This window comes from Gracilinanus agilis, chromosome 4 (genome assembly GCF_016433145.1).
Source record: "Gracilinanus agilis isolate LMUSP501 chromosome 4, AgileGrace, whole genome shotgun sequence".
Lineage (NCBI taxonomy): Eukaryota > Metazoa > Chordata > Mammalia > Didelphimorphia > Didelphidae > Gracilinanus > Gracilinanus agilis.
The window spans coordinates 330,565,271-330,578,266 of NC_058133.1; positions in this window are offsets into that span (position 1 = coordinate 330,565,271).

The following is a 12,996-nucleotide window of genomic DNA, read 5'->3' on the forward strand; positions in this document are numbered from 1 at the left end:
TGTAATCTTATTATATACCCAGTACCATCATAACCATAAATTTAATATTAAATTAAAATTCCCAACCATTGTTTAAATAATTGTGTATGAGAATCAATAATAATCATATTGTGAGTAAGATACCAAGAAAATCCCTTGAAGTGCCTTGCAATAATACCTTTCCCAAGGCAAGTTGTATGCATGGCTTTAGGGTCCTGAAATGTGTCCACATAAGCCCATAATATGACATCTCAGCTACAGAATGACTTTGGCCACTGGTGTGGGCAGAGATTACATAATTGGCCACAAAGTAAGAAAACTTTATTTTCCTAAAGAAGGAAACCTTTTAAAAGATTAAATTCAGGTTGCCCCCCCCCAACAGAAGAAACATTCAACTAACCCCCCTTTTCGGGGCGGGGGGGGGGTAGGATTTCTGTATTCTAATGCTTTTGCATGGACTATAAATACTTGGACAGATTAGATTCTCAGCATTTTAGGCTATACTGGGCTTGACTTTAACCCTGACATTATGACTTATTCATCTAACAATAAATGTGTGTTTGGCTCAAAAAATTGCTTCCTGGTATTTATTTTTCTTTTACATGTATGTGTAGCAAGGACCACATGTGATGAGGCCCCCTAAGTATAACAAAGGGAGTGTCTTTGTATGACTTAAAGAGAGGCAAAATGGATTTCTCTAGCTTTTTCTGTCTTCTCCCTTCTCCAAAGGAGATGTTTATTGAAAGTTATGGTGACTCAGTGCCTCATTGTTTCCACCTCTGCTGGTCAGTTATACCCAAGGCTTATCCCCTATCCCACCAAATACTAGTTCTATAATGAACACACATAGTGAATAGCAAAGAATCCTATTTATCCAAATCACAGCAAAACAGAAGTCAGAGAAGATATCCATAGAAGAATATATACCAGACAATGTAGAATGAAGTTCTCCCATTGGGAGCAAGATAACTCAGCTCAACCAAGGGACAGAATCCTAGATCTCACTCAAGTGGAGAAATTCTTTTGAAGTCTCTAATGAGCAGACTGAGGATAGGGACACAACAGAGAATGACACCTCCTCTCATGTCCTTTCTTTTTAAAATGCTTGCCTTCTATCTTAGAATCAATACTATGTATTGGTTCTGTAAGGTGCAGAAAGTGTAATGGGTAAACATAAAAGGTTGGAGTAAATTAAAGAGTATGGTTGAGGGGCAGCTGAGTAGCTCAATGGATTGAGAGTCAGGCCTAGAGACAGGAGGTCCTAGGTTCAAATCCGGCCTCAGACACTTCCCAGCAATGTGACCTTGGGCAAGTCACTCGACCCCCATTGCCCATCCTTACCACTCTTCTACCTAGGAGCCAATACACAGAAGTTAAAGGTTTAAAAAAAAAAAGAGTATGGTTGCCAGGAATTTAATTACTCAATTCTAAATGATTTTTATGGTAATTTATTTACAAAAGGAGAGCGTGAAAGTAAGAAAATCAGAGAGAGGATTGGATAAGATATCTAACCTAACATGCTAAGTATTTTGCTCCAGCCCCTGGCTCAACCAAAGCAGGGATAATTAGTCCTCAGCTGGAGGGGCCTCAGCCTTGAGCCAAGGGCCCAGCTAAGGACTTCAGCCACAAAGCCTCTCTCAAGAAGGGAGGCCTCTCTTGAGGCTAGTCCTTTCAGAAAATCCAAGAAAGGAGTCAGTCTTTTTCACTCATCCACATGGTAGTTCAAAGGGAGAGATTTAAGAACAGTCTCACCAAGTCCAGGGTCTCAGGTCCATGAAGCAGATTCTTTGTCAGTCTCCAACTCAAACTTCGAACTCCAAAGAATGAAGAACTCACTCACAGGAAGTTGTAACTTCTTCCTCTTTTTTTTTTTTTTTTTTTAAATTAAACCCTTACCTTTCTTCTTGGAGTCAATACTGTGTATTGGCTCCAAGGCAGAAGAATGGTAAAGGCTAGGCAATGGGGGTTAAGTGACTTGCCCAGGGTCACACAGCTAGGAAATGTCTGAGGCCAGATTTAAACCGAGGACCTCCCATCTCTAGGCCTGACTCTCAATTCACTGAGCTACCTAGCTGCCCCTTAGTAACTCCTTTTTAAAAAGGCTTCTTTTGTGTCACTTCCTGTGCTTTCCTTCCATTTTACATGTACCAATTACAGCTAAAGCTTTGCTTAGGACTGCACACGGGGCAGTCAGTCAATTCTGATTTGTCAATTACTATTATACACATGGGTCGCAGTCTTTCCCCACTTAAAGATAAGTGGAGTGTTTACACTTCTGGGGATTAAATCTAAAAATGGGAAGGGGGAGAATTAATCCCATTTTAACAGTTCTAAGGAAGAGAAGCAAAAAGGACTAGGCAATAGTGGCTGGGTGACTTGCCCAGGGAAGGAAGTGTCTGTGGCCAGATTTGAATCCAAGATTTCCTGGTCTCTGTACCTAGTTCTCAATCCACTGAGCCATTTAGCTGCCCCTCAAAGTCCCTTCAGCAGTCAAAAATGGGGTTGGCCTCTTCCATCTTTCATCTCAAAACTGGAAGCATGCCCAGGATGACTGTAAGACCTAAAGTCAATCTAAGATTGAAGAGAACTACCAGACTCTCCACAATTCCACCCTACCTCACTCAGATAAGGCATTCATTTCCACCAATAAGGAGAGTCCCAGACCAATGGGCTTTGGGAATGGAATTACATACATAAAGTACTCTACAAATTTAAAGGGCTATGTAAATTCTACTAACTATGATATTTCTAGAGACTTTATGGCTGTATCCTTATCCCAGTGCCTAAGGTGCAACTTATAGCATCCTTGGGAGCTTATTTTAGTCATTTAAAAAGATGATTTATATAGTACTTTCTGGATTACAAAGTATGTTTCTAATTGCAACAGCTCTGTGAGGGGGGGTGCTAGTATTCCCATCCACACTTTACAGATGAGAAAATCAGGGCTTATAGAGGTTAAATGACTTGACCTACATAAGCTATTCAATTCAATAAACATTTCAATTCAATTCGGTAATTAAGAAGTGCCTACTATGTATTAGGCATTATGGACTTGATTTTGACCCCAAGTGTTTTGATTCCAATTCTAGTGCTCTTTCTTCCCCTCATAACTTGTTGGGAACCACTTAAAATACAGATGGGACAAACTGACTCATTAAAATGCTTGTTCCTCCCTGGAAACCAAATTTCAAGCTTTTAAACTTCACATTTTAGGATAGTTATTGAAAAATATGTAATGAATAAGTAATAAGACTCTCTAGGCTTCCTATCAACAACAACAACTCAGATATGATGTTATGGTGGCAGCTGTAACTTAGAAGTTATTCTTGATATTTCTTTGCTGTTGAACAGTTATATTTTGGTCAGATTTCTACTCTCATACCAACTAACTCAAACTAATGAAAAGTAACCATATTTCCATTATCTTGTTCTTAGTGATTCTTGGCTTTTAAGATCATTGAAGCCAAAAACCAACTAAAACAATACATGATTTAATTTGAGTGGTTTTTATTATAAAAATTTCTCTATATTTTAGTTCTTTGTTCACCAAGTGCTTGAGGAAGTTTTCTCATAGCTATGACTTATGTTTTGGATTTCAAATACACACATACATACCTCAGACCAAAGTTAAAAGTTAAAAGGGAACCTGAACTAACTGACAAAAGTCAGCAGTAAAGTATGGAAGTGTGGAAAATAATCCTCCCAAAATACAGAATTTGGGAACCAAAGGGTTCATTTACTTGGAAAATCAATATGGTATATAGTCAGCAGTGACCTGCATTTGAATTCCACCTTTCTAGTTGTATGTGTATGGATAAGTTACTAAATCTCTCCAAGTTATATTTTTCTCATCTTCAAAATGGGAATAATAAAAATGCCTGCAGTACCTATCTCATAGGGGATTTTTTTTAAACCCTTACCTTCTGTCTAATCTATACTAAGTATTGGTTCCAAGACAGAAGAATGGAAAGGGCTAGACAATTGGGGTTAAGCAATTTGCCCAGGTCACATGGGTAAGAAGAATCTGAGGCCAAATTTGAACCCAAGACTATCCATCTCCATGCCTCCATCAACTGAGCCCATCTACCTACCAGTCCCTCTCATAGGGTTATTACAAGGATTGAATGAAATATTAAAATCCTTTGTAAGGTTTAAAGTGCTATATTAATATAAACTATGATTACATCGTCTTTTTTGTGATGAAGAAAATAAATTGTCCTCTCTCTGATACCCAAATTATATACTGAGTATCTTTTTGAGAGGGGCTCTGTTATTCACATATGAGAAGATTTTAGACACAAACTTAATTTGGTTTTTGAGATGAAGTGGATAAATATTTAAGAAAGTATAAAATACATAAATTAATGGAAGAAATGGAGAATTTAAATAATTCATTTTAAGAGAGGGAAAGTTAAAGACGCCACAAATAAAATCCTAAAGGAAGAAAAAATACCAGATGTATTTTTTAATGAATTTTATCAAACATCCAAAAATAACTAATTTCAAGATTATGTAACATATTTGGAAAAGTATAAAAAGAAAGGCACCTACCAAATTCATTATCAAATCAAATATAATCTTGATCCTAAGCCAAGGAGAAACAAAGCAGAGAAAGAAAACTATGTGATACAAAACTATTAAATATTATATTAGCAAGACTACAACGTATTAAAAATATTATGCACCATATCAAATTTAGGATCAAGTTTAATTAAAGTTTAAGATCAAATAAAACATAATTTGTGAAGCACAAAGGATGGTTAGTACTAGCCAATTAGTAGGTGATATATAAATACTTATTCCATTTTCTCCCTTTTATATGAAGAAAATTATAAATAATATCAATATCAAAAAATTAAAACCAAATAATCAACATGATTAAACAATCAGCATTTCTAGTAAAAAAAATCAAAACATCCATTTTTGTTTTACAAAATATTAAAAGTACACAAAATATCTTTGCTCTGTGAGCCAAAATATTCATATTAATTGGTATTTAAGTACAGAATAATGAGCATCTTTAAAAAATAAAAATGTTCATGATTCATAAGCCTTTAGTATCTGTATAATCTACATATATCTGGCCTGTTTTTATTATTAAGCCATAAACATATTCTTCACACACTTGATCTCAGCCAAAAGGCCAAGAAGTGATTCAGAAACATATTCTCCAATAAACTTTATATCATGCTTGTCTTTACCTTTTCACATTAAAATAACCAAGTAACAATATGCATTGGAGGATCTTCTCAAGTTCTTAAAGAATATCTCTAGTTCTTAATTCTCTTTAACAAATATTGTTGCATAAACAAAATTATATATGTGATAGTTTTTGGATTATATGTATCATGAGCACTGATATACAAAATGATGAAATGTCCTGTCAAATTATTTTCTTATTATCTTTGAACTAATGATGATGATTATATTTGTTATAATATTTATAATTATATATAACATAATATTTGTATAAATATAAAATATAAAAGTAATAAATATTAATTGTAATAATTCTTTGCTTACCTCTACAAGAAGAATTTGTGATTCATCCTTACAGTGAGCTCCATCTTTTATTTGTTTTCTATGTTTGTCTATCCACAAAATTTCAAGACTGGTGCAAGTCAGTTTTCTAATAGTATATCAATTTGATGACCCCTGGACAAAGATCTCACATTTAGAGCACTTATGCCTATAATTAAATTGAAGTTGGTAAATGACCTAAAATTCTCATGATTTTATCACAATTTGCCCCATTTTCTTCTAAACTATCACTGTTTCTAGGAAAGAACAGAAATAAGAGCCATTTTATACTTTTCTGATTCATGAGCTTTCATGGGTAACACCTAGGGACCAAAATATTAGTAGTGAACTTCACCATATTTAGATGAGTTAGTCCTCAATAGCAGGGGACTCAATGTATTGTTTGTACCATACTTAAATACTATTCAATAGTATGGTCTGGTGGTATAACTTTCAGGACCTCCTTCATGCCCTGTTGCCATTCATATACATTTGTACATCTTTCCTGATTGTCATATAACACTGTCCCATTTTTTCAAACAAAGGCAATATTTTCTTTAATAGATTATTAGTTAAAGTCCCAAACGTCTCCTTCCATCTGAAAACTACATCCAACAACTGGACAGCAAAAGAAAACTCCACACTTTCTCTAAACTTTTTTTTTGCTCGGTGTAAAGGTAGGAGGAGGGCTCTAGGGTTTCCTCAGTGACTACTTTAGCCTCTATTCCTCCCTCTGCTGATGAGAGGCTTCATAATGTAATCCCAAACAAGAGATATGGTGGGTCAGCCAGGAAGAACAAGCTCTCCCATTTCTCTTGGTGATTTATCCAGTGTGTGTCTGGTTATCTTTTTTCTAAGATTATATTTTATATGTATATATTTGTATATGTTCATGATAAAATCCCTACTTAAAGAAATCATTCCTAGATTTGGCATACCCAATAGTATCGGCTCATAGGGAGTCATTTTACTCATGCAGTACTCCAAGAAGTCTACAAGAATCTAGGAATAAAAGGGAATTATCACACCATATTTCACCAAAAAAGTGCCGGGCAGGTGGAAAGATTCAACAGAGAAATAAAGACACTTATTGGCAAAGTCTGTACAGAAACTCATCTAAAATGGACAAATGCTTTGCCAATAGTGTTATGATATCTGAGAAGCAAACCTAGCGGGGACTTACATCTTTCACCATTTGAAATGCTCTTTGGCCAACCTGTTTGGCAAAGAAGAGCTCACAAAACCCCATATGTCTCAATGCTGGGTGCAGATTGTGAACTGCATAAATATATCCAGGCCCTGCAACAAAGACTCACAGAACTCCATGAACTTGGCTTGATTCAACAGAGAGTTCCCCTTGATTACGACTTGCATAATTTGAAACCAGGAGACAAAGTGTACATAAGAAACTTCACAAGAAAATCAGTAACAGACCCAAAATGGTTGGGACCCTATTAAATTTTGCTCACCACCCCTACAAGTATAAAAGTAGAAGGAAAAGATTCGTGGTTCCATGTGACCCATGTGAAACCTGAAAAGAAACGTACAAATGCAGAACACCCAGAAACATTTCAAATTACAGAAAGTGCTGAGGACTGAGAATTGAAATTCATTCAAAATCATTGCAAAACATCTGAAAGTGCATATAACATGCACACACACAAACAATTGATTGACATTACTGACAAAGCATCACAATCTACACTGTTCCTGTATCCAGACCAGAGATCCTGTCCAACAACATGTATGACAACAGACGACATGTGATGGAGAAACAGAGAAGGGGAAAAGCATCAAGAGAAGAAAAGGAAATCAAGAAAATCACCAAGAAGAAAGATGCAAGGAAAGAGGATTTGAAAAGACATTGTGAAAAAACTTTTGAACTTTGAACTTTGCAAAAATGGACAATTACACAAAGAAGAGGACAGAAGGAAACAATTTATGTAAGACTGATGTGGCGATACCACCAAAACAAAAATTAACCTCACACTTTAAGGAAAATGCAACCATAGTACATAGCATCAAGATACAAGAGAAATCTACAGACAACATGAAGAATATTGACAACTTTGAAAACAAGAGTGAGTATTTTGCATGCATGGTACTTAAAGAGAACACAAAACAACACAAAACTGATATCTAGTCAAGACCTCTTGTAAATAAGCAAGTGTCTGAGGATTGTGAAAATACAAAATGTATATATGTCTATAATGTAAATAGTTGCAAGTTCCATAAGATTTTAACCACATAAGAAGATCAAACAATTTTCTTGTCTGGTTAACATCAATATGCAGGAATAATGCTTGTACAAATGTATAATAGTGTAAATAATATAAATTTTATATATACCTATAACATTGGTTGGAAAAGTAGAGTAGAATTGTAAATAATAGTCCCTAACCATGTAGATATTGTAGCATACTAACAATTTAGCAGATAATTAAAACATTAGACATAGGAAAAGTGCAGAAAGGACTAAGGAAGTTCAAAATTTTTTAGCAAGCTAGTGCAAGGAAAGCATAAGAATAAAATATATGTGTTGTTCAATAGATAACTAAGAACACTGAAATAGGTTCTCTGTATAAAAACTAACATTGCATTTAAAACATAGGTATTTTAAACATAATTTGATAACAGCTAAGAATAATAAGAGAGTTGTATTGCATTACTTGATAGACTTATACATTAAAAGTAGAAACAAGTTTAAAATTCTGTTAAAGTCGTAGATGTGTTAAATAATAACTTAGAAGAGTTTAAGGATAAGAAAAATTGTTACACTGTAGACACTGTGTTCAGTGGAAAATTTTTTGTGTTACAAAATTGTTTTGTACCCTGTAAAAATTGTTATATAAATTTCAAACCTCGTCCCCCTACCAACCTTTCCAAAACCTGTCTTAGAATAGGAATAGTTAGATAATTAGCATAGTGATAAGACAAGATAAGGATTTATTATTTTGGAGGGAGGGGGAACATAAGATAGGAATAGGAAATAGTGATGCAAGAATTAAGTTCTTTAAGAATTCTTTAAGAATTTAAGAATTAAGTCACAAAACCAGGATACTGTAAGGATGAGATTTGTACAAGGGGGATGGGACAAAAGGAGCCAGAGAAGAAGTAGCTGACAGTTGGTGACAGTTGAGGATTCTGGGAGTTTTCTGGGAGTAAGAGGGAAAGGAGAAGGGCTTCTGGCTGAGGACTGGGAGAGGAAGGAGGTGGACATTCCAGCTCAGATCGAGTCCTGAGGGCTTCCTGAGGATCTTTCATTGGACAGTGAAACCCTGATTCCCTGGTCAAAGATTCCATCACATCTCACCCAGCAAGACTTCAATCATTGAATTAGCTAAGTGTTTGGACTCCATTTTGGAAGCAATCTCTTAGGCTCCTTCTCCCATTACCCAATCTTGCTGAGTGATCCTTTCCAATCTAACTTGCAATTATAGAAAAGGATAGAAATGGAAACAAAAGGAGAAGAGGCAGGAGACGTGTAGGAGTGGGAACCCCAAAGGTTCCCACCCAAGTAATGGGCTCCATAGGAATAGAGAAGAGGGTACCCCAAATCCCTCTGCCCTTCTCCCCTTTCCCCAATCCCTGAATTGTGAATAATAGAAGCCATTCATTAGTCATATAGTATTCCAGAGTGCCTGAGAGACAAGTGGGGAGGGGAATCACAGCTTGGTCTAGCTGCCTCCATATTGGAGCCAGACCACCTGCTGTGAAGTTGACTGACCTTGGGGGAGGTTTGTGTGAACCCTGCCCTCTTTTAAAATTGGATTGGGCCAGGCCTATAGACAGGAGGTCCTAGGTTCAAACCCGGCCTCAGCCACTTCCCAGCTGTGTGACCCTGGGCAAGTCACTTGACCCCCATTGCCCACCCTTACCAATCTCCCACCTATGAGACAATACACCAAAGTACAAGGGTTAAAAAAAAAATTGGATTGGGGTCCCCCATACCCCATCTTATAGGGAAGCCTCATCCCCAACTCCTGTGGGGCTGCACGACCATCCAGGTCACCCAGTTTTGGGGTGATACCCCCTCGAAGTCACTCAGTGCATAATCAGCCTGAAGGGAGAGCTGGAGGAAAGAGAATCACCACCACATAGACTCACTCTCTATCTCCCTTCCATCCCTAACATTGATTATTACTGCCTCTCATTTATTATTACATATGCATATATACCTATAAAATATGATAAAAATATATAATCTTAGATAAATATATAATCTTAGAAATAGAATAAATAATACATATTAAAATATATAAATAAAATAAAATATATAAATTTAAAAATAAAAGTAAATAATAATAATAAAAATTAGAAAACTAATAACTGATATTTATATGGTATTTTAAGTTTTACCAAGTGCTTTACATACATTTTTTCAAATTTGATTTTCAAAACTACCGTGTGGGGTAAATAGTGCAAATATTATTGTCCCTACTTTATAGAGGAAGAAATTGAACATTCATAGAGAGTAAGTGCCACGTCCAGGCTTATGCAATTAGAAAGTAATGTAATGTCGTAAAGACACTTTTGCCTTTCCAAGATTTCAGCAACTGAGCTCTTTGCATATATACTTTACTGCTGTAGAATTTGAGACTGTATAGTTAATCAGGATGTGCTGAGGTCGTCAGTACATTGACTTAATTGAACACATTTATTCACTCTTTGGAGATAAAAACAAGCATGATAACCTACGAAGAAAATAGACTTGTTTGCCATCCACTTTGGAATTATTTCTAAATATCTCCAAAAGGAAAACAAGAGAAGGCAAGGGAGGAATCAAACAATTTAGAAGACATAGGAGTCTTTATTTCTCAGTTGAACTAAAGAAAAACTTTTCAATTTTGTGTGAGGTATTATGGGAAATTTTTTTCAAAATATAACTTGACTGTCCTCTATTGTATTGTATAAATCATTTAATTGTTTCTTTTATGCTCTAAAGGAAATAGATTTTTACAATAAGAATCATGTCCTTAATCTTCAAAAGAAAACAAAACAAAAACAAAACCCACTTTGTAAATTTTGAGAAGTGAGTCAGGAAACATAGTCTGAGCCCATATGTCCTTGTAGCCAAATAACACTGTCCATTTCACTGGAGATGTTTACATTGGACATAATCCACAATGGTCTAAAACCATACTTAATTGAATCTAAATCCCAGCCATCTGGGCTGTTACCCTTGTCTCTTTGCCTAAGGCTTTTATTTAAGACAGAAATTTAAGACAATAGGGAATGTTTTGAAGGGGAAAAAAAAGTCAATTATCAGCTGCAGGCTGTGTCTCACCAAGTTGTGAACTAAGAAACAAAAATCAATCCTTCCTCCCTCAGAAAATGGTAGAAGAAACAAAAAGCTGGAAACTGCAGGAACTTGGCACTAGAAGCATTTATTAAGTGAATAAACATTGAAGAGCTAGAGCTGGGAATAAAAAATACAAGCAAAAAGAAAGTTTTTGCCTGTGAGAAATTTATATTCTAGTGGAGGAAGACAACACATAAAAGGATGCTGAAAAGGCAACTAAGGGTAAGGTTCCTAGCATCCACCATGACAGAAGAGTCCAGATTTCATCCTAATAAAAAATGAACTGATTGATGGCAGTCCACTTCATCCTCTTGAAATGGAGACTCTAGGAGGCATTAAAACAAAGGGTGAAGTGGTAGGGGCTGAGTGTATATCAGTGGTGACTTCCAGAGCTGAGGTGATCTCATTATGGGAGAAATACATCCAAGTTTTAAGTAAGGTCTTTCCCTAAGAATAGGAGGCCCAAAACTCTGTCCAAATCCCGAAGGAAGAAAATAATTTTATTTGAAGAAGATTAAGGTGGTGAAATAACCTAATAGCTGGTGGAATAGCCTGGGGCAGTGTTGGTGCACTTTTTTTTTTAGATCTGCTGGACAGAGGGTAGGGCATGCAAAAAGTGCCCACGGTGGGAGGGTGAGGAGGAGGAAATGGAGCAGCCCCTCCCTGCTACCTTGCCACACTGCCACACCTTTACCAACATGAAGGGGTGGGGGGGACACTAATAGAGTGGCCTTGGAGTTGCTGGAGTAGCCCAAGGAGTGATGGAGTAGCTGGGGAGCTAGTGGAATAGCTGCTCTCCAGGTGTGGAGTAGTAGCCCACCCCCAGGTGTGGAGTGGCAGTCCACCTAGCCCTGGGCTGATGGAGGAGCCCTGGAGCTAATGGAATAACCCCAGAACTAGTGGAGCAGCCCAGTAGCCCACTATGTGGATCAGGTTTTGCATATTTATTGAGGGTCTGGGGCAGGGGTCTGCAACCTTTTTGGCTGTGAGAGTCATAAACGCCACATTTTTTTAAATGTAATTTCTTGAGAGCGGTACAATATGTTTAACACTGAATACAAGTAAATATGTGCATTTTATGCAAGAACAACACTTTTAAAGTACAATAAGTCTCTGAACTATTTTTAATAATGTTATTATGTGCTAACCAATGATGAATAAAGTACATTAATGTGACTTCTGGTGCTGCATGATTTTGCTGATTATTAATCAAAATTATTTTGATTATTAATCAAAAAACAAGACTTAATGGGGCACTATAGTACTGATATAACTGCACACATACATATAAAACTCCTTAACACTAAGAAAATTGCTGAAATAAAGAGAGAAAAATTCAGGGAAGAATACTTTTTCCTCTCCCTCTCTCAAGTCAGGCAACAGGAGAAGAAAAAGCTGCCAGCCTGCTAGTTAAACCATTTGGCCACATAAATTAAGTAGGAGATCAGGAGATTACAGAAAATAACATGATGTGCGCAGGCATTAGTAAGTAGTGGGGGAGGAGGGTACCTTTTCATGGAAAACTGGCCAGGACACATGACACACATTTCCTGGTACAGGTGTTTTATCAGTGCTGACTACTCAATCATTCTGTATCAAGTGAAACAACTACTGGGGAGAAATGCTTCTCACTAATGAAGCCTATGTAAAGATGTAATCTGACTATAGTTCCCCTTTAAGAGTAGGTAGAAAAGTTAAAAACAATAACAATCCCACAAATAGGGAGTGCAGACCCCATGAATGCACTGAGATAAAGCCATGTAAATCAGAGGCAGAGGGGTAGAGAATGTAGACAAAAGTGATCAGTCACTGTACAGAACCCCAAGATTTCAGTAACAGGTGTGGAAGAGTAAAAGGAGGGCAGAAGGAGGAACACGCAGCACACCTACCAAGCCGAACTAAAGACCAGGATTCGTCTCGCGCAGCAATATCAATGAGGGAGCTTCTATCTTAGAAGATAGTCGCGGTACCGAAAGGATCACGTGACACACGATGTCATGCATAAACTGTTAAGTTACTATGCCATGGTTGACTTTATGGCTCCTGCAGAAAGAGCCATATCTGGCCCTCAAAAGAGCCAGATATGGCTCGCGAGCCATACATTGCCCACCCCAGGTCTGGGGGATTGTTGCCTCCCATTGCAAGGAAACCTCCACCTTTTCTCAGAATAGCATTACTGGATGTTACAGACTTAG